At 51.3% G+C, this 27,204-nt stretch overlaps 1 pseudogene; it reads left to right on the top strand.

The window, feature by feature from the left end:
• Nucleotides 1-26,333, top strand: part of LOC113937724 — a 31,110-nt pseudogene extending 4,777 nt beyond the window's left edge.
• The last annotated feature ends 871 nt before the right edge of the window (nt 26,334-27,204 follow it).

Below are 27,204 nucleotides of genomic sequence, written 5' to 3'. Positions count from 1 at the left end.
ACGGCGGCACCCCCCCCAACCCGGCCTCAGCGCGGGGCTCCCCTAGGAACCTGCTCCTGCAGCGCCGGGTGCCGGCCCGGAGGACGTGGGCGCGGCTGCGCGTGCGCGTGTTCCGCGCCGAGGGGCTGCCGGCGCTGCGCGCGGGGCTGCTGGGGAGTCTGGCCCGCGCCTTGCAGGACCGGCGCGTCCTCATGGACCCCTACGTGAGCGTGTCTTTCCTGGGGCAGCAGGTAAGTCCCTCCCGTCCCCACTCGGCCGAGGCTCGGGCCCTGGTGCCGCGCTGACCCCTCTCCGCCGGCCTTCGGCGCGGCCCTCAGGGCGAGAGGTCGGTGCGCGGCGAGGCGGCTGCGCCCGAGTGGAACGAGCAGCTGAGTTTCGTGGAGCTCTTCCCGCCGCTGACGCGCGGCCTCCGTCTGCAGCTGAGGGACGACGCACCCCTGGTCGATGTGGCCGTCGCCACGCACGTGCTGGACCTGAAGCAGATCTCACACCCGGGCTGGCGCGGGTGAGCGCATTTAGCCAGCGTCTGCTGCGTCCGCCTCGCCCGGCCTGCCCTGGGTCCCGCGCCCGACGGCAAACGCCACCCCGGAGGTCCCGCTCCGCTTAGAGAGTTCGGGCCACCCCTAGTAACCTGTGCTCCAAGCCGGCCCCTCCCGTTGGAGCCTCACCTGTTGCCCCCAGACTAGAAACCCCGCTCTCGGGTTGCCTCTGGTGACAAAATCCTTAGTACAGCCGCTTCTCCAGTCACCACGCCAGTGTGCTCTCCCTACAGAAGTACACGTACAGGAAACAATCCCAGTCACATACCTCATCGGTTTCCCCAGACCCTCAGGGGATCACCCGCGGCTCCGCCCCAATCGTGACTCCACCCCCACGGCTCTGGCTCCGGCCCCAGAGCCACAGCTCCTTTGTCCCTAGCGCCTTTGGGAGCTGGACTGGTTTAGAAGTGGCTTTCGGGTCTTGGTCCGTAGCTGTCGGTACGCAGCTGTTCGCAGACTTTACCCTCGGAGCCGCCAAGGCCCAATCCGACTCCCCGCCCCCTTGGATTTGCAGGAGATAAGGGTGTGCCGCATAGACTGACCTTGTGCCCATCTGCCCCATGCTCCCCTCCAAAACGCTGTTCTTGTCTCCCACCTCGGGGTTTAACCCCACCTTCGGCACGGCATTGGTGGCTCTCTATGGATCTCCCCCCAGCGGGGGGCTCCTGGATGGTCTTCAAAGTCTCAATGAAGGACTTGACCAAGGCATTTGGCTTCGTGGCAGCCTGCTGGTGGCTGTGTCCATGGAAGTGTCCGAAGGGAGAGCTGAACCTGAGCCTCCCCAGGCCCCACAGGGACCCAGATTATCCCGGCTCATGAAAAAGAAGAAAGCCATGCGGGGCCAGACCCCAATGGGGTCCCACAGCACCTGGTTGCCAGCTCCAGTGGAGATGGTCCTGAGATTCCTAGTGCCATCAAGGTGGAGGTGGAGGAGTTGCTGCCTCTGCCAGAGGTGGGGGCTGGGGTTTAGCAAAGCCACAGGGTTACTCTCAGCTCTGGGGTGTGTAACTGGCTCCCAGGCATTTGACACAGAAAGTGGAGTCTGAATTTTGGGGTCTGGATAAAGAATGCAGTGTGTGTATACATGCGCCCTTGTGAATATACATATGTGGGGAGGGGGCTGACCAGTCAGAAGATACTTGTAGTGACCTATCTAGGCCTTGGTTGCCATGTCTTTCAGTGGGCATTGTGGCCAAGCAAAGTCCGGGTTGCAACCTGGGTAGGTGGGGGCTGACTGCAGACTGACCCTCCTTCCTCAGAATGCCCTGGCGCCCTTGCAAGATTTCCTGCTCCTCGGTGTGCTTTTTGAGGCCACCATGATTGACCCTGCCTTGGCCTCCTAGCCCATCAGCTTCAAGATCTCCATTGGTGTGTGGCCTAGCTGGACCCCTGAGGGTCACAGGTTTGAGGGTGGTGACTCTTGTTCTGGACTGAGGCCCCTGGAAGGGACAGTTGACCCTCAGTAAGGGGTAGGTTCTGAATTTTATTGAAGTAGAAGAGGTGTGAAGTAGGGGTCAGCCCCTCAGCCTGGTGCCCCCTGACCGTTGCTGCTCTGGCAAGCCGCACAGGCCACCGGCGGGAGGAGCAACTGGGCCGAGGGTCCAGAGCCAGGGAGGCAGCGGAGGGCATGGAAGCACAGCCTCTGCTGGAGACGGTCGTGGGAGTCGGGCCAGTGGAGGAGGAGGAGCTAGGGACCCCTGCCCAGCGGCCTGAGCCCATGGACAGCAACGGGTAAGTGTTCCTGGTGGCTGGAAGGAGGGCGTTGGGAGGTCCCCAGCGGCCCACTACTGCCCCTTGCCCCCTCTGCTCTCCTCTGCCCCGCACAGGCCGTACTTCTGCTTGCCCCTGCGTCACCGCAAGCCATGCGTGAGAATGTGGAGCCGCTGGGAAGATCACACGTGGCGCCTGCAGAGCACTAACTGCGAATGGAAAGTGGCCGAGAGGCTGGTGAGGGCGAGGCGGGCGCCCACAGGGAGAGGCCAGCACGTAGGGGTGTCGGGAAGACGGTGGCCTTTGAAGGGAGCTCCGGGGCAAGGCTAATAGGTAGAGCATGAGGGAGCCAGCACCTCGCAGGTGCAAGGCTAGACAGCCAAGGAGCACAGCACTGGGCAAACTGAGAAGGCCAGAAATTGTGGGAAGACAGGGCTTCAGGGCTGCTACATCCAGGAAGGGGCCAGGCGAAGGACGTGGGTAGAGCTACTGGGGGTCCAGCCCCCCAGACGTGGAGCCAGCAGAGAGCTAGAAAAAAGGAACCATGAACCAGGTGAGGCTAAAGAAGCAAAGGGCCCAGAGGTGCGGCCGTGAGTGGGCCGGGCTCTGGTGGGCGGGTGTGTGTGTGTTCTAAAAGAGGTTGGACTCCTGACTCTGACCCTGGGGCCCTGTTGCACAGGACCAGGGGCTGCAGGAGGTTGAGATTCTGCAGCGCAGGCCCGGGCCTGGCGCCTACACATGGCTGAAACAGGCGCTGGAAGAGCTGGTGGCGGGGAGCAGGTGATCTGGGGGCTTCCGCCTCACTGCGGCGGGTCACCCTGCCAAATTCCAAGGTCAGGGAGGCTCTCCGCGGCTGTTTGGAGCCAAGGGCGGCTGGAAGCTGCGTTTGCTCAGCACTTTTACAGAAGAATGAGAAGGAGATGATTATCTGTATCAAGGGAACTTGATGGAAATTATTGGGGGTTAGGCCCTTCCGCTCCAGTAGGCTCCCTTTCTCCCTCTTCTAGAGACTTAAGCTCCCTAACCCGCCCTCCCCTCAGATCTCCCCTGCTTCTTTTCTCCACACTTGTTCCAGCTCCTGACTTCCCCTCCTTCTTCATGGAGAAAATAGGAGCCTCAGCTTCCTCCACCCAGTCTACCGCCTTGCCAGCTCTGCATCCATCTGCTCACTCCCCCTCCTGCTACAGCAGAGGAAGGGTCCCTGCTCCCATAGCCATGGCTGTGATCTTGATTTCATCTCTCACCTACTGGAGGAATTAGCTCTGCAGTTGTCCACTTTCTCTCCTGCAGCATCAACTGGTCCCTAGTTACCAGGTCATTACTGTAACCACATATACTTGTTCTGGTGACTTCCATCTTTGACCTTCACTGCCCTGGATTCTATAACCTGCTCCAGGTACTTGAGTGTTTTTCTGATCCTCTTCTCAAAAGATTTATTAATCCATTTAATAAATGTTTATGGCACTTACCATGCCAGACACTGTTTTAGGTATAGGAATAACAGTGAAAAAGCATTCTTGCCAACAAAAAAATCCTAAAATTTATATTTTGGTGGGGGATAGGGTGGGAGTTGGATGGAAACAGATAAGAAACATGTAAACAGCAAGGAAGACATAAGAATTATGATAAGGATAGTGTTAGGGAGAAAACAAAGCTAGGAAATATTAGAGAGAGGTGTTGCAATTTTAGAAAGGATGGCGAGGAGAGGCCGTTGTGAAGTTGACATGAAGAAACCGAAGGAGTAAGCTGTATCTGTAAGGGTGTTCCAGGCAGAAGGGACAGCGTGAGCAAAGGCACTGTGGTGAAACATGCCTGGTGTGTTTGAGGAGAAGGAAGGAAACCAGTGTGAATGCAGCAGAGTGAGCAGAGTAGATGAGGCTGCAGGGTGTGGGGTGGGGGGAAGGAAGATGATGGTGGGGAGAGGCATGTGGAAGCCTCATTGGCCATTCTAATGACCTTGGCTTCTTCTCTGAGTTAGATCAGGAGCCACTGACGGTTTTGAAAAGAGAAGGGATATGCTCTAACTTACCCTTAAAAAGGGTTGGTGGCAGAGGGGTGATATAAGAGATGAAGCAAAGAGATTACTAAAGAGGGCATTGTAATAATCCAGGTGACCAATAATGATGAATCTAGGGTGGTTGCAGTGGACATAAAGTGACATGAATGGATTCAAGAGCAATTTGAACTTTGGAGGTGACACCTCAGGACTTGTGAATGGAAAGTATAGGGGATGAGGAAAATGTGCAAAGAGTCACGAATGACTCTCAAGATCTTGGCTTGCACAACTATATAGATGGTGCTATTTACTGAGTGATGGAAAACAAGAGGGAGAAAGTCTGATGGGAACAAAGGGAATATCAGAAGCTCATTTTGGGGTATGTTAACTTTGAGATGTCTATTAGACTCAGAAGCAGAAATGTCTGCTAGGCAGCTAGCTGTATGAGTTGAGTTCTGGGGAAACTTTTAGGCTAGAAATGAAAAATAGCAAGCTGTCAACACATAGATGGAACTGGATAAGATTACCTAGGGAGCAGAGAAAAAAGAAATCTGAGGAACTGGAGAGCTCTGGCATGCAGAGGTAGGGTGAAAGTTGGACTCAGTCAAGGGCCTGGTTGTAGGTGGGCTGTAGGTGGACACTTTTCTGCCCTCAGTGTCAGTGGATGCAGTTGACTCCACCCTCCTCTTGGAAGACTCTGCTGTTGGCTTCCATGCCCCTGGTTTTCCTTCTGCTTCCCTTGCCATTCCTTCTCTTTTGCTGGCTCCCTCTCTCTTCTTGTACTTGTACATATTGCAAATGTTTGTGCGATTATGTCCCAGGGCTTCACTGTATCTTTTCTCTGTCTACATTCTCTACATCTCCCAAAGAGTAACCACCCTTAATCCAATTTAATTCCTTGCTTGATTTTCTATATGGTGCGATTACACTGTTTCTATTTCACTTTACTAAAATTATTTTTTTACTGAAATTATTCTTTGGCAAGGAAATTTCAATGAAAGATTTGTCCATATCATATTTCACTATTTATAGCTTTGGCCAGTGTGGTTTTCTTTTGTGGCTATTATTTCCATCAGATCCAGTTTCCGTGAATCCAATCTTATGGATCTAAATCTTATCAAGAAGATTTGACTCAAGATTTATTTTGTTGATTATTTCTACCAATGGAAGTCTTGGGAGGAAAGAGCATTAGTAAGCTAAAAGTGTAAGCTCTGGGAGCAGTGTTAGGTGAAAAATCCTTGGAGTTATTTATTTTATATATTTTGGAAAATTTCCATAATAAAAACTTAAGAAATCATCATGGGTCATAAAGGGCCCAAAATATTATGTCTCAAAAATCATTTGGGGTGCCTGGGTGGCTCAGTCCATTAAGTGTCTGCCTTTGGCTTAGGTCATGATCCCAGGGTCCTGGGATCGAGCCCCACATCGGGTTCCCTGCTCCACAGGGAGTCAGTTTCTCCCTCTCCCTCTGCCCCTCCCCTCTACTTGTGCTCTCTCCCTCTCAAATAAATAAATAAAATCTTTACAAAAATCATTTTACTTTACCCAGCAAATATTTTTTCAGCATCGATTAGGTGCCAGGGCCTGAGGGTACAGTGGTAATCAGAATGAAGTCCCTGCCCTAGGGACCTTCTATTACCTTTTATTTGGAGAGACAAATAAAGCAGACTATGAGGATAGAGAAAGTGGCTGGGGCTGTTTACGTGGGATGATCAGGAACAGTCTGAGAGGAGGTAACATTTGAAGAGAGGCTTGAATGGAGACGGGAAGTGAGCCATGCAAAGATCCAGGGGCCAAACATTCTAGCAGAGGGAGCAGCTAATACAAAGGCCTGGAGGTGGTGATGGGCTGGGTGTATTCCTGGAGGAGCAGAACAGCCCGTGTAACGGGTGGGCTGTGCATGAGGGGAGAGTAATATTTGATGAGGACAGGGAGATCAAGGGAGACTGATTATGTAGGGCCTTTTGAAGAATTCTGTTGTTTACTCTGAGGTGAGAAAACCTCTGGAGAGGAGTGAAATAGTCTGGAAAAGTGTTGACAAGATCACTCTGGATGCTGTACTGAGACTATTCAGGGGGAGTGGGGGAAGAGTAGACAGCAGACATGGTAAGAGCAGCTAGGAGGCTGTTGCAGTAGTCCTAGGTGGGAAATGATGGTGGCTTGGACTCGGGCGGTGCTAGGAAAGGAGACAAGTGGTCAGATGCTGAACATATTTTGAAGGTAGAGCCTAAATAATATGCCAATGGATCCATGTGGAATGTGAGTGAAAGAGCAGTGAAGGGTTTCTCTGAAGTTTTGAAGTAAAGCAGGGTTTTTTGGGGGGTGGGGGGTAATTGGAAATCGTGCACTTGGTTTGAGCTACCTCTGGTCAATTTGGGGACTGTCAGGCACAGCCCATCTGAGCCTTTAGTGTGCGTTGGAATCCGCCAGGGAATCAGCATGCAGGTTCTAGCAGCAGGTTCTGGGGTGGGGCTGGTGCTGTGTTTCTAATTAGGTGGTACTAATGCTGTTGGTCCTGGGCCAGCCTTGAGTAGCCAGACAGTAGATAGTTACATACTAGTGCATTCTGGGGCTCTAAGGGGAGGCTGGCCTCTGAATTTGGGAGTGGTCCACATACAGAAGCCATGGTTGGCTTAGGAACGTGAGAGAGAGGGGCTGTGAGGAAGTCTGTGGGTGGGAGGCCTGCTCTGAGGGAGGTGGCCCCCAAGGGTCAGCGTTCCCTCCTTTGACTCCCACCTGCCATGCCTGCCCCTGCTCGCGGCAGACAGTTCTGTCACAGTGCTGAGCGCAGGACAATGACCCGGCCCAACGCTCTGGATTGCTGCTGAGGGAAACTGCTGGTGTATAGCCTGGTACGGTCTGGGGAAGGGGGACCGGGGGCACCTAGCTGGGGCCCTCCACTCATGTTTTCTTCCTGCCCTTCCAGAACCTGTTGGCAAAGCAAGGACTGTGGCTTCTACGGGGTCTGAGACAGGGCAATGTGCAAGAGAAGGTGGCACTGGCCAAAAAGCTCTTGGCAAAACTGTGCTTCCTGGCCCAGGAGGTAACACCGGGCCACCATTTCCCTACCCTGAATACCCTGGTGGTGATGATTGCCCAACAGTGATTGATGCACAGTTACTACTGAGCTGTACACTTAAAAATGGTTGCAGTGGTAAATTTTATGCTACCTGTATTTTATCACACACCCACACAAAGAAGTCAGGTTGGACTTTGAGGTTGCCTGTGGGGCATCCAGGGGAGAGATGTCTAGGAGGCAGATGGCCACATGGATCTGGGGTTTATGGGTCTGTATCAGGGCTATGTTGGGTATTTTGTCCATCTGTCCAGTGGAAGCTGTGGGAGCAGGTGGTCTCAGCTCTATCCGTGACCCCATTCTCTGCCCGCAGCCCCAGCCACCCCTCCCAGATGTGCTGGTCTGGATGCTCAGTGGGCGGCGCCATGTGGCCTGAGCCCGGATCCCTGCCCAGGATGTGCTGTTCTCTGTGGTCGAGGAGGAACGGGGCCGGGACTGTGGGAAGATCTAGAGTCTACTGCTCACAGTGAGGGGGTGTGGGTTGCTGGAGACTGGAGTGGGGTGAGGGGCACAGGGTAGAGACCTGTGGTTCCCAACAAGGAGTCCTCAAAGTCTTTTTTTAATGAAAAAAAATTTATTTTTATTTAAAAATTTTTTCAATTAAAAGAAATTTTTTTAAAGTTAAAAAGTGTTTTATTTTAATTTTTAAAAGTATACCTTTTCAGTTATCCCAAAAGCCAAAAGAGGTTGTGCCTTTACCTAGGTCCCCTTTGATGTGAGATAAACACCAAGTTTTGAGAGCTCTGGGCCAACACTGGCCCTTTGGCTGCCTGGGCTCTGACAGACGGGCAGGTAGTAAAGATGGGAGAGTGACTAGTCAGTTCCTTATAAGTACAGCTGGTTTGGGGCAAAATGCTTCTAAGTGAGGTGTCCCCGGAATAGATGCCAACAGGGGTCCCGAGTGTTGAGGAGCTGTGGTTGTTGGGGTAGGGGACAGGGAATCTAAATGTGTTGGGACAGAGGGGACTGAGGAGGTAAGTGTGGGGTGTGGGAGTGCACAGTTTGGGGGTGTGGGGTTTGGTATAGGAAGTAAGTGTTGGGGCAGGAAGACTAGGGAATGGGAGTGTTCAGGGTCATGGGGTACTGGATGGAGGGCAGGAAGTGGGATGAAAGGGTAGGGTACAGGGAGTACTCTTTGGATTTGGCATCGGGGAATGATCTATCGATACAAAGAGTGTGGGCATGCCCTAGGGGAGCAGGGGCTGGTCTAGCTGGGGTAATAAGAGGCAGATGCTATCATGCCACCTCCCTACAATAGGCACCTGGGGCAGCTCCTGGTGAGGTCTGTGCCAGGCTGGAGCTCTTTCTGTGGCTGGGGCCGGGTAAGCAAGCCAAGGCCTGCACCTCAGAGCTCCCCTGGGACCTGCTGCCCGAGCCCTCCGAGGGGCTGCCACACCACCTGTGCTGGGATGGCGAGTATAGGGCCCAGCTCAATATTTGCCCGAGGTGTGAGGCTAGAAGCCCAGCTGGGGGCAGGGGTAGGGGCCTTGGGGTCAGGGACTCCAGTGGTCCACTGAGCAAACATCTTTGTCTTTTCCCCACCCCAGACTTCAGCTACTTCCAGCCCCGAGCTCACTTGTACCAGGCCCGAGGGGTGTTGGCAGCAGATGACAGTGGGCTTTCAGACCCCTTTGCTCGAGTCCTCATCTCTACCCAGTGCCAGACCACACAGGTGAGGCCTGAACTGGGGTGTGGGTTGGGGGGGCTCCAGGAGAAATTGTGGGGTAAAGGCTGAGCATTTCCTCAGGCCCTAAGTCTGTCTTCCTGCCCTGGATTTTCAGGACAGGATACTGGTTTGGACTGCCCTGATTTAGGGGGTCGTATAAAACTGGAGGGCCTTCAGGGCGAGGAATTGTTTTCCGGGTTGACTGTAGGACTAGCCCCAAGGGCGGCAGATTACAGTTAGGGGGACCAGGCTGGGAGGGCAGGCTCTAACCCCAGTCTGAAGGGCACTCTCATCTTTATCACACTCTCCCTCCTTTTGTGATAAACAGCTGCTTAAAGTACTACTTTAGGGCAAGAATGCTCACCTGGGATGTATGTTGGGAGATTCTTTGGATGCCTGCCTTTGACTCCCTCTCGGCATGGCCCCCAAGGTCCTGGAGCAGACGCTGAGCCCCCTGTGGGTTGAGCTCTTGGTGTTTGATCAGTTGATCATAGACGGAGGAGGGACCATTTGCAGGAGGAGCCTCCATTAGTGGTCGTCAATGTCTTTGACCACAATAAGTTTGTGAGTGTGGCCTGGGCCCTACCTGTGTTTCCACCCCTGAGCGCCCCCACTCCTCATCTTTTTTTTTTTTTTTTAAAGATTTTATTTATTTATTTGAGAGAGAGAGAGAATGAGAGATAGAAAGCATGAGAGGGAAGAGGGTCAGAGGGAGAAGCAGACTCCCTGCTGAGCAGGGAGCCTGATGCGGGACTCGATCCCGGGACTCCAGGATCATGACCTGAGCCGAAGGCAGTCGCTTAACCAACTGAGCCACCCAGGCGCCCCCCCACTCCTCATCTTGATGCCCCCCTCCCCTTGCTCCTGAGTGTCTTCTACTTTTGTCTTCACGGCCCTGCTCTCCACAGGTGCCCCTCTGTGTTCCTGGGCAGGGCACTGGCTGCCCCAAGGGAAAAGCTGATGGAGGACCCTTACCAACGCCCTGGGCTGCAGTTCTTCCCCCTAAGGAAGGGGCCCAGGGCAGCCGGAGAGCTCATTGCCACCTTTGAACTCATTGAACTGGACTACAGTGGCCAGCTCGAGGTCAGGGTACCCTGGCTTAGCCGGCACAGGCTGTGGACTCCTCTTGTTATTCTTTCAAGTGGTCCAGCTCCAGAGATTATGGAACATATCCTGGGGTTACTCCTCCAAGTACTTTGCCCCCAGAGAATGCAAGCTGCAGATCTGTCCTGGGGTCACCTCACTGGACCCCCTGACTTCAGGGAACATTAGAAGCAGACACACTGTAGGTTCACTTTGCCAGACTTCCAGCCCTAGAGACCCGAGACTGCAGGTGGATCCTCGTGCCTCAGACGCCCACCCTCCCTTCCTGTACCTGGCTGTTTCCTGGGATGCTCCCTTCCTGCCCATCCAGCCTTGCCCAGTTCCTCTGGCTTGAGATTTCACTGGCAGCTCTCAATGTCCCCTCCCTAAGCCCAGATCTCCCTCCTTTGGCCTGCTTCCTCCGTGATCTCTGATCTCTTGCCCCTTGCAGCCCTCAGTGCCCAGTGATGTAGAGCCCCAGGACCTGACACAACTGGTTGAGCACCTCTCCGGACGCCTGTCCCTGCGACCTGATGTGCGTCCAGCGCTCAGGGAGTTCTGTGTTGAGGTATTGCCGGGCACACTCACATCTCCCCCACCCCCACCACACGCACATCTGGGTGCCCTCTGTCAGATGCAGGCCACTGAATTTCTCACTTCCTGACCCCAGGTGCTGTTCTGGGGTCTGAGAGGCCTTGGCCGTGTGCATCTGTTCGAGGTGGAGCAGGCCCAGATTGTGCTGGAGGTGGCTGGGCGACGTGTGGAGTCAGAGGTCCTGGCCAATTACCATGAGAACCCCAATTTCACTGAACTCGTCAGGCTGAGTGTCACATCTGACAGTGGTGAGGATGTGGGCTGGGAGCAGGAAATGCTGGACTAAGAAGTGAAAGGGCAGTGGGATGGTGAATTCCCAGCCAGTTATCTTAGATTAATCAAGGGATCAACAAACTTTCTGTAAAAAGCCAGATAGTAAATATTTTAGGCCATATAGTCTCAGTTGCAATTACTTACCTCTGACTTAGTAGCATGAAAACAGACATAGACAGCAAGTAAATGAATAAGTATGACTGTGTTCCAATAAAACTTTATTTACAAAAACAGGCAGTGGGCCAGATTTGGCTTGCAGGCTATAGTTTGCTAATCTCTGGATTAATCCATGAACTGGTGGTGCTCTCTTGGCTCTGTTGAATGAGTGGGTTAGGTAAGTGTCATGAAGTATAGGTCAAAAGGAATCTATCTAGTCTCTGAGACACCAGGGGCTAAGAAGAAAGATGCATCCTTTGTGTATTTTGTAATTCTTGTAGTATGGACTTTGGACTCAAATTCTGAGAATGCCACTTAGGAGCTTGTCAGATCACTTGTCTTAGTTGAGCTTTAGTGTTTGTTTGTTTAAAGGAGTAACAGGTACAAAAGAAAAAAAGATTGAAGATGATACACCAAATGCCTCCTTAGAGGAGTGCTATGAGGAGCCAGTGAGGGAAAGGATCTTGGTGAAAGGGTTTGTAAACTGAAGAGTGATGTGCCTGGGTGACAAAGTGTAGTGGTTCCAGACTGCAAGGGGGTAAAACCCCACAAGAACAAACAAAGAACAAAAACAACAAAAACCTTAACAGTTTCTTGACTCTGTTTCACATGTAGGAGTTTTCAGTTTGAAAACTTGATTGTGCTTGTAAGAGGGTGAAGCTGAAAGCAGTTTGCTCACTGAACTTCTAGGGAGTGTTTCCTTTCATTTCCCATCTCATTATGCAAAGTGAGGAATATCCCTCTCTCCGTTGTGCACTTGAAAAGAATGCCTGAGCATTCTTCCCATGTTGGGTAGAATGCTCTATGGATGTCAGGTCAAGCTGGGTTGATAACATTATGTAAGCCTTAAAGAAAGCCTTCCTGGGGATTTTCTGACTAGTTCCATCCATTGTTGAGAATATGCTATTGAAATCTCCAACTATTATTGTTAAATTGTTTTCCCTCCCTTTAATTTTGTTGCAGTTTACTTCTTATATTTTGAGGTTCTGTCGTTAGGTGCATATATGCTTACAATTGTTATAGCTTCCTATGAATTGGTGTTTATCATTATAAAATGTCCCTTTTTGCCTCTAGTAAATTTTGTGTCTTAAAGTCTATTTTGCCTGATAGTATAGCCACTCCAGCTCGCTATGGTTACTGTTTGCATATCTTTCGCATGTATCTTTCTTCATTCTTTTCCTTTCAACCTATATTATGTGTCTTTCTAAAGAGTGTCTCTTATACATTAGGTAGTTGCATCTTTTTTTTTAAAGATTTATTTATTTGAGAGAGAGAAAGCGTCGCAGGCGGAGGGAGAGAGAGAATCTCAAGCAGACTCAGCACTGAGCATGGAGTCTGATGTTGGGCTTGATCCCAAGACCCTGAGATCATGACCTGAGCCAAAATGAAATCAAGAGTCAGACACTTAACTGGCTGAGCTACCCAGGTGTTCCAGTAGTTGCATCTTTTCTTTTTAATAAAGATTTTATTTATTTATTTGACAGAGAGACAGCGAGAGAGGGAATACAAGCAGGGGGAGTGGGAGAGGGAGAGGTGGGCCTCCCGCTGAGCAGGGAGCCCAATGTAGGGCTCAATCCCAGGACTGTGGGATCATGACTGAAGGTGAAGGCAGACGCTTAACGACTGAGCCACCCAGGTGCCCCCATTATAGACTTTCAAGTTGGGAGGGGGTTAGGGATAGCATAAATCTCGAAGGAATTTGGAAGCAAGGTTTCCAGGATTTGAAGGTCTAGTTGTTGTTAGGAAAAGGGCATTTATTACTGTTTAATAACAACCTCAGTCATGGGGCGCCTGGGTGGCTCAGTTGGTTAAGCATCTGCCTTCAGCTCAGGTCATGGTCCCAGGGTCCTGGGATCCAGCCCCACGTCAGGCTCTCTGCTCAGCGGGAAGCCTGCTTCTCCCTCTCCCACTCCCCCTGCTTTTGTTCCCTCTCTCGCTGTCTCTCTCTGTCAAAAAAAAAAAAAAAATCTCAAAAAACCCCCAAAAAATTTCAGTCATGAGATCCTTCAGGTGTCGATCAGTGGGCTGTATGCTTGGAGGATGATGGCTAAGATATATCTTGGGAGGTAGAGATAAAGGAAGTTTCCCAAGGGATTTTTATATGTTAAAGAAGATTTACAGGATCCTGGAGGTCAGGCTAATGTCAGGCTAGGGTTGCCTTTTGCCTCTCGCAAAGGATTAGCAACCAGGCAGTTAGTTGAGTGTGGAGGAAGGTCACTCTGCCTGTCTTAAGTACTTGTTAATGGGCTGCAAAGGAAACTTCATTTTTTTCTACATTTCTTTAGCCTTTGTTTTCACATCAAAGTCACATTTGATGTTATTATTGACATGGTTGGATTTACATCTGCCATTTTGCTGTTTGTTTTCTATGTGTCTCATATATATTTTTGTTCCTCCTTTACCACCTTCTTTTGTATTAAATAGATATTTATTAGTGTACTGCTTTAATTCCTTTGTTGATTTTCACTTAGTAGTTACTCTAGGGATTGCAGTATACAGACTGATTTTTCACAGTCTACTTCAGATTAATACTAATTTCATTCCAGTAAAACTTTTCTCCATCATAGCACCATTCTTACCTTCTTCCTCCTTTGTGAGATAATTGTCACACATATATAAAATAAACCTAACAATACAGTATTTTAATTATTGTCCCTCCCCCTTAGGATCCACTGATAGATATAGAATTCCTGTATTAAAGGACATACACAGGATGCCTGGGTGGATCACTTGGTTAAGTGACTGCCTTTGGCTCAGGTCATGATCCTGGAGTCTCAGCATCGAGTCCCACATCGGGCTCCCTGCTCAGTGGGGAGTCTGCTTCTCCCTCTGACCTCCCCGCCTCGTGCTCTCTCTCTCTCAAATAAATAATAATAAAAAATCTTAAAAAAAATAAAGGACATACACATTTTTATGGCTCTAAATCTATATTAGCAAACTAAACATTGGTCCTTTATATAATAGCAACCACCACCACCACATGTTTCTGATAGCGCTTTGTAGGCTCCAAAGTAGTTTTATATCTATTATGTCATTTGATATTTACAACAGTCTTTTGAGTCCAGGATTGTGTCCCTTGTTTGCCAGGAAAACAGGCTCCGTCATTACCAGATATGACATGATGAGGCTGTGGCAGAGCTGAGCTGAGAAGGCAGATTTAGCTCCATTGTTTTCTGTCCCACCCTGCTGCTGCCTCTCCTCCTCTCCAGGCCTTCAGAGACCCAGTTCCTCTCTCCCCACCCCAGGACTTGCCCGAGCAGCCTTACCTGCAGCGCCCCCTCAGCATCCTGGTGATTGAGCGCCGGGTCTTTGGCTGCACTGTGCTTGTCAGTTCCCATATTGTCTCCCACATGCTGCGATTCACACTCCGGGGTCATGAGGACCCCCCGAGGAGGAAGGAGAACAGGAGGAGACAGGGGACCTAGTGCTCAAGGGACCACAAGGTAAGGGGCCACCAGACAGAATCCCCTCTGGTTCCTGGTTGAGATGGCTCCAGGGAGTCTGACTTCTACTCACATGACCTCCTCCTGGTATCATTTCCCCTCTCCCAGGACAGAAGTCCCTAGATCCTTTCTTGGCTGAAGTGGGGATGCCCAGACAGCTTCTGAAGGTGATGGGATATGGGAGATGGGTGGAGAAGGGGCTGGCGGGGCTTGGGGTGGTGCTGGGTTAGGGGCACTGAGTTCTCTCTCTCTTAGGCTTCTCTGAAGAAGCTTCCCCTGGGGAGCCTCCTGAACCAAGGCCCTGAGCTGGAGGAGGACATCCCAGATCCTGAAGAGCTTGACTGGTGGCCTCACTGCAGGAGCTCCAGGGGCAGGTGGGGGCAGGGGCGGGTCCCGGGCTGCAGCTGGAGGTTGAGGAGGATAAATGGCAAGAAGAAGGATCTCATGAAATGTGGCGTGAGATGCTCCACAGCTTTTCAGAGCTCTTCATTAGATACCTCTTCTCATCTTCATAAAAGTTCTAGAAGCTGAGAATTACTAATTCTATTATCTACAGCTGTGCTCCCAGAAATATGTGAGCCACATATGTCATTTTAACTTCTTAGGTAGACAAATTTTTAAAAAAAGTAAAAGGAAAGAGGTAAAATTGATCTTAATAATATATTTTGTTTAACCTAACATATCTAAAATACCATTTCAACAAGGAACCATTATACAAAATTAATAAAGAGATATTTGACATTCTTATTTTATACTAAGTCTTTAAAATCTGGTGTGTATTTTGCACTCAGTTCAAGTGCTCATTAGACACACGTACCTGGGGGTTACTGTCTGGGGCAGCGCAGGACTAGACAAACTTAAGCTTTGAAAATGCAAGTGGTTCACACAGCTGGACCTTGAACTGAAGTTTCCCAACTCCCTGTCCTAGAAAAGGGATAGATAAAGGAGGTGAGGGAAAGGGAAGAATCTCTGACTTGCCCTTTGATTTCAGACCAACTTTGAGGAGGATGAAATGGATGATCCCAGGCAGTCAGGTAGGAGATTTGGCTTTCTTGCTCCTGCTCTGTCTGTCTCCCTCCTTCCTCTGACACCAGTATTTTTAATTGTGGCATTTCTGCTATTCCCAGATGGGGTCAACCTCATTTCTGTGAATGGGGAGGCCCAAGACCCAAGACCAGGGTCAGGATGAGGCTGAAGTCAAAGGCTCCATACCCCAGAAGAAGGCAATCGCCACCCTGAAGGTGAGTGGGTGTCTGGGAGAGAGAATTGTGCTAGGATTCTGGCCATCGGCTAGGGTCACTGAGGCCCTTGCCTTTCAGATCTACAATGGTACCCTGGAGGAAGAGTTTAACCACTTTGAAGACTGGTTGAATGTGTTTCCCCTGTACTGAGGGCAAGGGGGCCAGGATGGAGTTGGAGAAGAAGAAGCGTCTGGACATCTTGTAGGCAAGTTCAAGGTATGTTTGGGGGAAAGAAGAGAGGCAAGGAGTACAGGTGGGGATGTAGGAGGAAGACTCTCTTCCCAGGGATTTTTCTGTCTCCCCCAAATCCAGGGATCCTTCCTTATTTACCCTGAATCAGAGGCAGTGTCATTCTCTGAGCCCCAGATCTCCCGGGGAGTCCCACAGAACCTGCCCATCAAGGTCCTGGTCAGAGTATATGTGGTAAAGGTGAGCATCCATCACCCCAGCCCACCTCTGACTCCAGCAAAGGTAATATACATAAAAGCTACAGACTGAAAGATTTGGAAGGAACCTCAGAGTCTACCTCCTTCATTTTTCAGGTGGGGAATCTTAGGCACAAGTGAAGAGACTCCCCAGGGTTACAGAGCTTGCTCATGACACAACCCGGATTTAGAGCTTAGGTCTTCTGACTCCTTTTTCATAGTTCTAGACCCTTAGTTCGTAGCTTGGTGAGTATAACTCCAAGAAGAGTGCAGCTCTGAATCTCAAGTTTCACAATTGCGTGTCATTCAGTACCTTCACACAGGTCCTTGCCTTGCTATGGTTTGCATACAGCACTCAGCAGGGCCCTGAAGTTTCCTGAAAGGCATCTCAGGGAATTGAGAGGAATGAGTGGGTTGCTCTGTTCCCTTCGATCCCAGCCCCAGAATAGATACTGTGCTTTTATCTGGTTTAAATATAAGGATTCTGAGTAAGACAGAAATTAAAGAAATGTTCTGTGGCATATCCTAGTGCATAATTTGATGGTAGGAGTCATTTGATCTTCTGCTTCTAGCAGTATCACAGACTAGATGGTCTGAAATAACTTCCCGATGTAATATATCTAGAACTGCTGGATAAACAATCTTAAATGAATGCTAAGCTTATAAGAACGGGCAATGGAATGGAAAAATAAGAATTCCCAATGGGTATAGGATGAAGAGGCAGCAGGAATCCCAGTTCCTGAAGTGCAGGCTGTCTTGAGAGGTTTGTCCACACCTGGACCCCGAGCCTTGGGTCCTAATAATCTATTGAAGATGGGAGCCACAACCAAGACCCTTGCGTGAAGCAGCGCCCAGGAAGGGCTCTGGTCTTAGTGAAAGGTGGGCCAGAGGAAGTCTACCCACTGGGAAGGGAACCTTTTAGGGAAATGGTCTGTTTCAGCTTCTGCTCCAACTGGGGGAAATAGAAAACAATGTCTTCCCCAAGAAATGTATTATCTTATAGTTCCGAAGGGCAGAAATCCAAAATAGGTTCTACTGGACTATATAGAGTTGTTGGCAGGGCTGCATTCCTTCTAGAGACTCTTGGGGAGAATCATTCACTTGCCTTTTCGAGTTCCTGGGGGCTGTCTCTGTATCTTGGCTCATGGCTTCTTCTTCCATCTTCAGAGCCAACAGGGTAGCAATTTCAGATCTCTCTCGGACTCTCCTGTCTCCCCTCCACTTATAAGGACATTTGTGGTTACGTTGGGTTACCTGGATAAACTAGAATAATCTCATGATTCTTTTTTTTCACATTCAGTATTTCTATTTACTTGTTTAGCAGAGTATCTCCCCACCCTTTCCTTTAAGTTAGTGTGACAGTTTTCCATAATAAACTACTTAAAGAGAAGCTTTGGTTGAGAACGGAATGTCAATCTCGTGATTCTTTTTTTTTTTTTTTAAGATTTTATTTATTTATTTGACAGAGAGAGACAGTGAGAGCAGGAACACAAGCAGGGGGAGTGGGAGAGGGAGAAGCAGGCTTCCCGCTGAGCAGGGAGCCCGATGTGGGACTCGATCTCAGGACCCTGGGATCATGACCTGAGCCGAAGGCAGACGCTTAACGACTGAGCCACCCAGGCGCCCCAAACTCGTGATTCTTAACCATATCTGCAGAGTTCCCATTGCCGTGTCAGGGGATTTGAAGGTGAACATCCTTGGTGGTGGGGGCGCACTATTCTGCCTGCCACAGAATGTAAATTGCTGTAACAGCTTGAGAGAACAATTTGACATATTCAGGAAAATGGAAGATTTTCATTGTCAATACCTAATAATTATACTTCTAGATATGATCCCAGGCAAATTCTTACATATGTGTACAAGGAAACATAAGAATTGCTCATCCTAGCATTATTTGTAACAAAAAAAGTGTTTTTAAAAGATTTTCTTTATTTATTTGAGAGAGAGAGACACACACACAGCATGAGCAGGGGGAGGGGCAGAGGGAGAAGCAGACTCTCCGCTGAGCAGGGAGCCCGACGCGGGGCTCGATCCCAGAATTCTGCGATCATGACCTGAGCCAAAGGCAGATGCTTAACCGACTGAACAACCCAGGTGCCCCTGTAACAAAATTTTTTTTAGAATAACCTAAAGTGTTCATGTCCCTAAATAGGGGAGAGAGTTAGCCATACAACAGATACTCTAGTTCAGTTGAACAAAGTACAGAAGCATGTATCAACACGCTTCTATCAACATGTATCAACATGTATCATGTATCAATCATGTATCAACACGCTTCTATCAACAAATCCCCCCCAAAAAATAAATCTCCCAACATAAATTTGTGGGTTTTTTTTAAGACTTTGTCAGAGAGCGAGCACAAGCAGGGAGAGTGGTAGGCAGAGGGAGAAGCAGGCTCCCCGCTGAGCAGGGAACCCCCCCCCCATGCGGGACTTGATCCCAGGACCCTGGGATCATGACCTGAGCTGAAGGCAGATGTATAACTGACTGAGCCACCCAGGCATCCCTCCCAACACAAATTAGGATGAAGTCATGGGTGGAGCTAGAGAGTATAAGTGAAATATGTCAGTCAGAGAAAGACAAATGCCATGATTTCACTCATGTGGAATTTAAGAAACAAAACAAATGAGCAAAGGGAAACAAACAGACTCGACTATAGAGAACAAACTGATGGTTACAGTGGGCGAGGGGGGCGGGGAATGGGTGAGACAGGTGAAGGGGATTAAGGAGGGCACTTGTCGTGATGAGCACCAGGTGATGTATGGAAGTGTTGAATCACTATATTGTACACCTGAAACTAACAGAATGTTGTATATTAACTAACTGGAATTAAAATAAAAAATTTGGGTGAAGTAAGCAAATTGGATGATTCCCAATTTGTGGAAGTTGGCACCAACAGGGCATTTCCCCTTTCTCTTCCTGAAAATCATCCCAAACCAAAGGGAACAACAAAAATCCAGCTTCTGCTTATGGTGAAATCAGGAGAGCTTTACAACTGCAAACCAGCAGGAAGCCTGGGAGAGCCATCAAGAGCCACGTGGTTGAAGTTTGTGTGTGTGTGTGTGTGTGTGTGTGTGAGAGAGAGAGGAAGCAGGTGAGGACATCACTCAGTGGAGCTCAGTGTCAGCAGCATCTTTGTCTCAAAGGGAAAGGGCACACCTGAAGGGTTAAAGCCTGCATTGCTCACTGAAAGCTAAAAATACTAGAGAAAATGTAAAAACCTCTTTAAACGTAGTGCTGAGCTTCCCAAGAAAATACATGGTTTTAGAGGAAAAACATTAAAAGCAGGAACTGTTTTAAAATCATGTATCCAGGATTTTGTTATTATCCATGTATGGCAAGGCCAACAGATCAGGAGGTGATTGCCTTTGAAAGATAGTCTGGGGACACCTGGATGGCTCAGTCGGTTGGGTGTCTGCCTTGGGCTTGGGTCGTGATCCCAGGGTCCTGGGATGGAGTCCCGCATTGGGCTCCCTGCTCAGCAGGGAGTCTGCTTCTCCTCCTCCCTCTGCATTCCACTCCCCCTGCTTGTGTGCTCACTCGCTGTCTCTCTGACAAATAAATATTAAAAAAAAAAAAGAAGAAGAAAGTCTGTTGTTTGTTTCAGTTCTCAAGAGGAGGGGGTGGGCTGGGCAGTACAGGGCCACACAGGGAAGTCCAAAGGAGAATGCAAGGGCCAGAGCCTCTGTTGTGGTTTCTGCAGGAAAAGCAAGGCAAGGCAGGGTAAGCCGACTTAGGATTGGTTAGTGTTGAATAATTCCAGCAGGCTCTTGGGTACAGGGGCTGTCTCGCTGTCTCTTATCTGGTACCTGGCTCTGGACTGATTAGGACAGAGGAACTTACTTCCTGGAGTAGAAGAGCCAGATGGAGGAGATGGTTCAGAGCATGGGCTCTGGATTGGTTGGTTTCCATATGAAAGGTGCCCTGGGCAGTGAGTTATCATACACAAGGTGAATAAGCATATGCAAAGATGCTCAACATGCCTCGTCATCAGAGAAATGCAAATTAAACCACAGTGAGCTACCACTTTGCATACACTAGAATGGTTAAAATAAAAAAGGCTGACAATACCAAGTGTTGCTAAAGATTTGGAGCAACTGGAATGCTCATACCACTGCAGATAGGAGTGTAAACACTAAAAATATATTGTTGTATATAAATTATACTTCAGTAATTTATGTATTTATTAAATGATGTAGTTATCAAACCAGAAAAGTAAGTGTAATACATAAAGTTAAAAAACATGCAAAATGGTGCTATATATTGCTTAGGGATGTGTGTACATGTAATAAAACTATTTCATTTTTTTGTGTGTGAGTCCTAAACCTCAAGTAAAGGGTTCTGGCTACTTCAGGGATGAAAAGGGAATTAAATCAGGTAAGGGGATTCCATTTGTTGGTAGTGTTTTCTTTATTAAGCCAGGCACACACATGGTCATTGATTTATTTTTATATTAGTTAAAATATCTTTATCATTGTAAAAAATAAAAGTGAATAATACAGAAAGTTATGATTTGAATATTAAAGCCCTATACATCTTGCCACATAATTTCTGTTTCATTATATTTTTCATTATACCTATTTGTAGGTCTTAAACATTTCATAATTAATTTAAAAGAAAATAAAAGTCATGTTGTCAAACCTCAGTTAATTCCTCATGGTGGGAGATCTCTCCTTGGTAACTTGCTGCTTACACTTAACTCTGAGATTTGGTCCACCAAGGGTAACCTTGGGTTACAACCGTGACAATTCTCTCAGCCCCAATTCCTGTCCCCTTAGGCCACCAACCTGGCTCCTGCGGACCCCAACGGCAAGGCAGACCCTTACGTGGTGGTGAGTGCTGGCCGAGAGTGGTGGGGCACCAAGGAACACTACATCCCCAAGCAGCTGAATCCCGTCTTTGGAGAGTGAGGCTGGGCCCTGGGCTTGGGAATGGGAGCACCTTTACCATCTGACCCCAGGGCCCCAGGGCTCCCACTCAGGCAGCTGGCGTGGTGATGGTGAGGGAATGGACAGAGGCTGCTGAGACCCCCGGAGCCCCTGCCCCCACAAGACCACCTCCTAGGGCATGGGGGTGTCCTCAGCCATTCTCCCTCCTGGCCAGGGTCCTGGAGCTCGGCATCTCTCTCCCTGCCGAGCCAGAGCTGAGTGTGGCTGTGTTTGATTATGACCTCGTGGGTTCTGATGACCTCATCAGGGAGACCCACACTGACCTGCAAAACCGATTCTATAGCCACCACAGGGTGAACTGTGGGCTGGCCTCCGAGTATGACATGTGAGTCCTACAGACCCTCAGGAGCCATTCTGAGTCTGACCAACGACATTCAAGTTTACATTCCCATTGGTGTGTCCAGATCCTTTGATTTCATAGAAGGGGACCTCCCCATGACCAAGACCATATAGCATAGTGGGTCAAGACCTGGGCTTAGGATTTGGGGTCTTATAATAAGTCACTTGATCATTCTGAGCCTCCATTTCCTCAGCTGCAAAATTGGAGGTAACACCAATATCTCCTCCATTGGAGCATGTGGCATACATCTTCGATTTTCATGGTTACCATAAGGGGGGACTAATCTGCCTCCTGGATCCCGTGTCTTCAGGGGTCCCCATCCCTGCCCCTGTGCCCAACTGTGTCCATATGCTAACCCCGACTGAGGCATTTTTCTCTTTCTGCTCACAGGGATGGGTACAATGCCTGGTGGGACGCATTCCACCCTTCGCAGATCCTGGCGGGGCTGTGCCAACGCTGTGGCCTCTCCGGCCCTGAATACTGAGCCGGGGCCGTCAAGGTGGGCAGCAAAGTCTTTCCGACACCACCTGAGACCCTGCCCCCAGGTACCAGCCCCTCTCTGATGGACAACCCCAAGGGAGCAAGATGGTTAAACAAGGTACAGGGGGCCCCTGGGGCCTACTCTAGTGTGTCCCCAGAAGAGCCTGCCTCCTTTGGCAAGCAGAGGAAGGGAGTTTGGCTGAGTAAGGACGAGGTTCTTGGATGGTGGGGAGAAAATGGTCTTTGTAGGTGAGCATGATCCTCAAAGAGTCAAAGCAGACCTCTCAGAGGCATAGCTAATCAAGCTTCCAGAACATAGGGTGGCCCATAAGGGGTCCCATATGACAAGACATGGCTGCAGACTTGAGTTCATGCCTCATAAATAGCTGGTGGTCTGTCCCTAAACAAGAGTCTTTGCAAAGCCGTGGCCCCTTCAATCCCACTGTCCCTCGACTGCTGGCTTTTCACTGGGAAAAGTTGTTAGAGAAGCATCTCCCCACTTTCTGTGCCTTGTGGACTTGCCCTCCCAGCCCATGGGCTTCGTCCCAAACAGCAGCTACCTCAGCTATGCACTTCCGTTGAGGGGTGGGGGAGGAAGGCAGGAGCGTTGGGAACTGTACAGAAGCCAAGCTTGCGCACCTCTTGTTGCAGGTGGGGGGGCTTCCAGGGGGGCCAGGGAGGTCCCTGAGGAGGCGCAGGCACTGCTGGTGCTGTGGCACTGGCAAGAGAGGCCGGAGCTTGGGATCTAGCTGGTGCCCGAGCACATGAAAACTTGGCCCCTCTACCATCCCCGCAGCCCAGGGCTGCTGCAGGTGAGGGAGGGCTCAGCACCCAACCTCAGAACCCCAGGACTCCCACCTCCTCCTGGACCCTGGGCCCTCATGATGCCCTTTCCCCAAGACCTTTGCTGACCACTTCCGATTCTGGCTCCTGATCCTGGTCCCCAGCAACCCCACTCCAGTCTTAGACCCCCATCCTGGACTCCATACCTCCTCCCCTGACTTTGTCCCTGCAGGATCCCGCACCTCTGGGCCACCAAGGCTCAGACCTGGCACTCCCAATCTGACCTCAACCCCAGGTCCCTAGGATCTGGACCTTGGGAACACCAGATCTTACTTTTGACCTCAACCTTCCACTCCAGGGCCTGATCCTTAACCTCAGCACTGGAACCCCCACTTCAGACTCTACCTTCATTTCTCGCCCGCACCCCCTAGCCACCACCCCGGGATCTACCCGACTGTGCCCTCTGGACCCCAGCTCTTCCCTCCGTCAGGACAAGGCACAGCTTCTAGCCACAAGGCTATCAGGGGAGGTTGGGTCCTCAGTGGGACCCTTCAGTCTGGTCCTGTGTTCCCAGGGATCCCTTCACATGTGGATCGATATCTTCGCCCCACGATGTGCCTGCCCCACCCCCAGGTGACATCAAGCCTCGACAGCCAATCAGGTGAGCGCTCTGACCCCTCCTCCCCTGGGACAGGCACAGGCTGGTGACCCAGGCTTTTCAGTTAGGTGAGCCACTAATTTCCCTTCCTTCTCATAAGCCATTGTGAGGAGGGGCTCTGTCACTTGTAACCAAAAGAGATTAAATACCAAAAAACCCCCTTCGGACTTGAGCTCGTCAGAATGGAGCTGTGCGTAGGGGGTTCATACTTCAGATGTTGTCTGCAATCTGTCACTTTCTCCCTCTGGGCTCTGCTTTCTTTGCTGTCACTCTCAGGGCGGCTTCTGCAGTCTGGGGGCAGGGTGGCTGCTGCTAACAGTGCCAGGCCTACATCTTACCAGCTAGACTCCTTGAGCAGAAAAATAAACACGTCTTTACCAGCAAGAGCAAAAGTCTCAGGGCTGACTCTCCTCGGAGCAGCCTGCTTCGAATGCTGATCGCTTAACCAATCCTTGTGGTTGGGGGGCTGGGATATGCTGATTGGCCAGTCCTGGGTGATGTCCTAGGGGGTGTCGCCACCTCTGGAGCCAGGGGGAGGTGGGTCTTCCCCTCTAGAATCACACAGACTGCCAATGGGGGTGGGGTGGGGGGGGGCTCATCAACAGAAAATCACGGTGCTATCAACAAATGAGAGGAAATTGCTGGTGGGCAAGAGAAAATGAGATATCCCGGAAAACCCATGACAGCCAAGGACAGGGCTATTTGGGGTAGTAGAGGAAAGCTGGAGCCCCTCCTGCCCCTCAGGGACTGCTCGCTCTCATCCCCACTTTGTCTCTCTCCCCCTCCCACGTGTCACTGCAGACTGGCTTTCTCTCCCCTGTACCCTAGAACTGCAACTTGCATGTCACCCTGGCTGGTGGTGGCTCCAACTCTGTGTCTGATGTTACTCAACCTTTCAGGCTCTGGATTCCAAATTTATGGGAGAAACTAGTTAGACCAGCTTTGGTCAACAGACCATTCCTGGTGCCATCTGCTGTGGTGGGGGTGATCCCCTTAAGCCCCACAGACATCCTGATCACCCAGCTGGGCACATGGAGGTGCTCAGTGAATGTGATGGCCATGGCCTAGGTCCTTCCTGCTTCCTGCAGCCCCTGTCAGGACCCCCTCAAGAGTCTGAAAACTTCCACTACATCCCCCAGCTATGAGCTCAGAGTCATCATCTGGAACAGGGAGGATGTGGTTTTGGATGATGTGAACCCACTCACTGTAGAGCTGTCCAGTGACATCTATGTGAAAAGGTGAGCCTGCGGGCCACCTGGGAAGATGGCTGTGGACTAAGGTGAGGTCACAGGCGCTTGGGCCTTGGGCTGAGCCAGAGCCCTGTCTCCTAGGCCCACGATGGGTGCTGGGAGCCGGGGGAGAGCTGGGTTTTGGGTTGGGTCCTTGTGCCCCGGGCCCAGCACTCCGCCTGCCCCTCTCCCCTGGTTGCAGCTGGGTGAAGGGCCTGGAGCACGACAAGCAGGAGACAGACCTTCACTTCAACTCTGGGGAGGGGAATTTCAGCTGGCGCTTTGTGTTCCACTTCCACTACCTGCCCATGGAGCGGAAGGTGAGCGTCTGCCGCAGGCCTGGACCCTTCACCCTGCAGGAGGCCGAGTTCCGGCAGCCGGCGGTGCTGGTCCTGCAGGTCTGGGACTATGACCGCATCTCCGCCAACGCCTTTCTTGGTACAGCTTGGCCTTCCTCCTGCCTCACCCCCGAGGCCCCAATTTCTGCCCCCGTTGCCCCTGCCCCTCTGGTCCTTGGTTCCCTACTCTAACCTAGCCCTGAATCGCGGGTTTCAGACCCTAGGTCACTAATCTTGGCTTTCTGGCCTCATTACTGAACGTAGCCCAGAGCACAGTGACCTCCATTCCCACCCAAAGTCCCCGATCCAAGGTCACTTTGGACTCTGACACCATGGTCCCTGCTTTGGCATTCTGGTCCCATCCTTGGCCGTTTGGCCAGGCTCTGACAAGCTGCTGACGCGAGGGCTGTGCTTCTGATGCCCCGAGGCACAGCCCTGCTGTGCGGCCTTCTCCCCCCGGGGCCCAGACAGACCTTGATCTCTCGCCTAACCCCGGGAGCTCTGGACTTGCAGGATCCCTGGAGCTGCAACTGCCGGACATGGGGGGGGCGGGGCCTGAGGCCCCGAGCTCTGCTTCGTGCAGTTGGCCTGCGACGGGGCGGGGCCCAGGTGCAACCTCTTTCGCTGCCGCCGCTTGCGGGTCTGGTGGCCTGTGGTGAAGCTGCGGGAGCCAGAGGCTGAGCCCCGGGAGCAGCGGGAGGCTCCAGCGGACAAGAAGAGGCGGAGGAAGAGGAGGAAGGGCCGGCCGGAGGACTTGGCGTTCACAGACCCCGGGGGCAACGTCCACATCCTCACGGTGGGGGCGGCGCCGGGCCTGAGCCCACCTACGAGCGCCGCCTCTGTACCCCCTTTCTCTAGGGGAAGGTGGAGGCGGAGTTTGAGCTGCTGACCGCGGAGGAGGCGGAGAAGCGGCCGGTGGGGAAGGGGCGGAAGGAGCCCGAGCCCTTGGACAAGCCCAAGTGAGGGGGAGGCACGGGAGGCGGGGCTCGAGCCGGGGCGGCCCAGGGGCTTCCTCGGCGTTCCAACGCCCCCGCTCCCCCCGCAGCAGCCCGAAGACGTCCTTCAGCTGGTTTGTGAACCCGCTGAAGGCCTTCCTCTTCATCTGGCGCCGGTACTGGCGCATCCAGGCGCCGCCGCTGCTGCTGGCCCTGGGCACCGTCTTCCTCCTCCTGGTTGTCTACAGCATGCCCGGCCAGACCAGGCAGGTCATCTTCCAACCCCCTCCACCGGCCCTGACCCTAACCGACCGTGGACCCTCTTCCCGGAACCCCAGCCCCTCAAATCCCGCTCCTGGGGAGTCCGTCGCACCCACACGAGCTGTTTGAGTTCACTGCTTTCCTTGAATAAACTTGACCGTGCCTCCCCTCTGACGCCTGGACATAGGTTGTACGTGGTAATACAGGGGGCGGAAAACCGAGATGTTCCTGGGTGACAGGTGCTGGGGAGTCATCCAGGGGTGTGGGAGGCTGCCCCGAGGAAGAACGGGACCTGGCAGGAAGTTCAAGTTAGAGGAGTCCTGGCCACCGAGCTGTCATGCCCTCTGGGCAGCCCACCTGTTGCACCTGCTCCTGACGATGACTGGGTCCCTTTCACTTAACCTGCTATGGCTTCTGCCATCCATTCTGTGACAGCCAAGCACTTTGCGTACGTCATTAGTTTATTCTTCAATGCTGAGAGTAAGCACATCAGCACACTTTTGGTTGCAAACAGAAATCCCAGCCCAAGCTGGCTTAAGCAAAAAGGGATTCTGGGGAGCCGGCATAGCTGCAATTCCCGGGGTTTAGCAGGCAGCTTGTCACAGGGTTCAGACGATGTCACTAGGACTGGTTCTCTGCCTCTGGGCTCAGCTCTGCTGTCCTCTGGGGGCTAGCTCATTTGTAGACAGGGTCCCCCGTCAGAACTGCAGGATGGCGGCACCAACCTCACATCTGCCCACATTCACATCCAGGAGAAAGCTTTCCTAGTCCTGAAGGAGCCTGGCCCGCACTGGGTCCCTGGGGGTGGGAGGGTGGGGTGGGGGGTGGGCTATGCTGATTGGGGCCTCCCTGGAGCTTAGGGTGGGACATCAAACCTCCTCCCTAACACAGAAGCTGAGAAGGTAGACAGGGAGGTTCCTAGAGGAAATTCAGGACACTCTTAAGTAGGAATGGTTTCTGGCTGACCAAAAAAACAAGGCTCACCATAACTGGCAACCTGATCTGCAACTTACAGAGGAGACCCGGCCA

The sequence above is a fragment of the Zalophus californianus genome, chromosome 8, assembly GCF_009762305.2.
Source record: "Zalophus californianus isolate mZalCal1 chromosome 8, mZalCal1.pri.v2, whole genome shotgun sequence".
Classification (NCBI taxonomy): Eukaryota; Metazoa; Chordata; class Mammalia; order Carnivora; family Otariidae; genus Zalophus; species Zalophus californianus.
The sequence above is the reverse complement of the archived record's forward strand: the minus strand, read 5'-3'. Positions and strand labels throughout refer to the sequence as shown.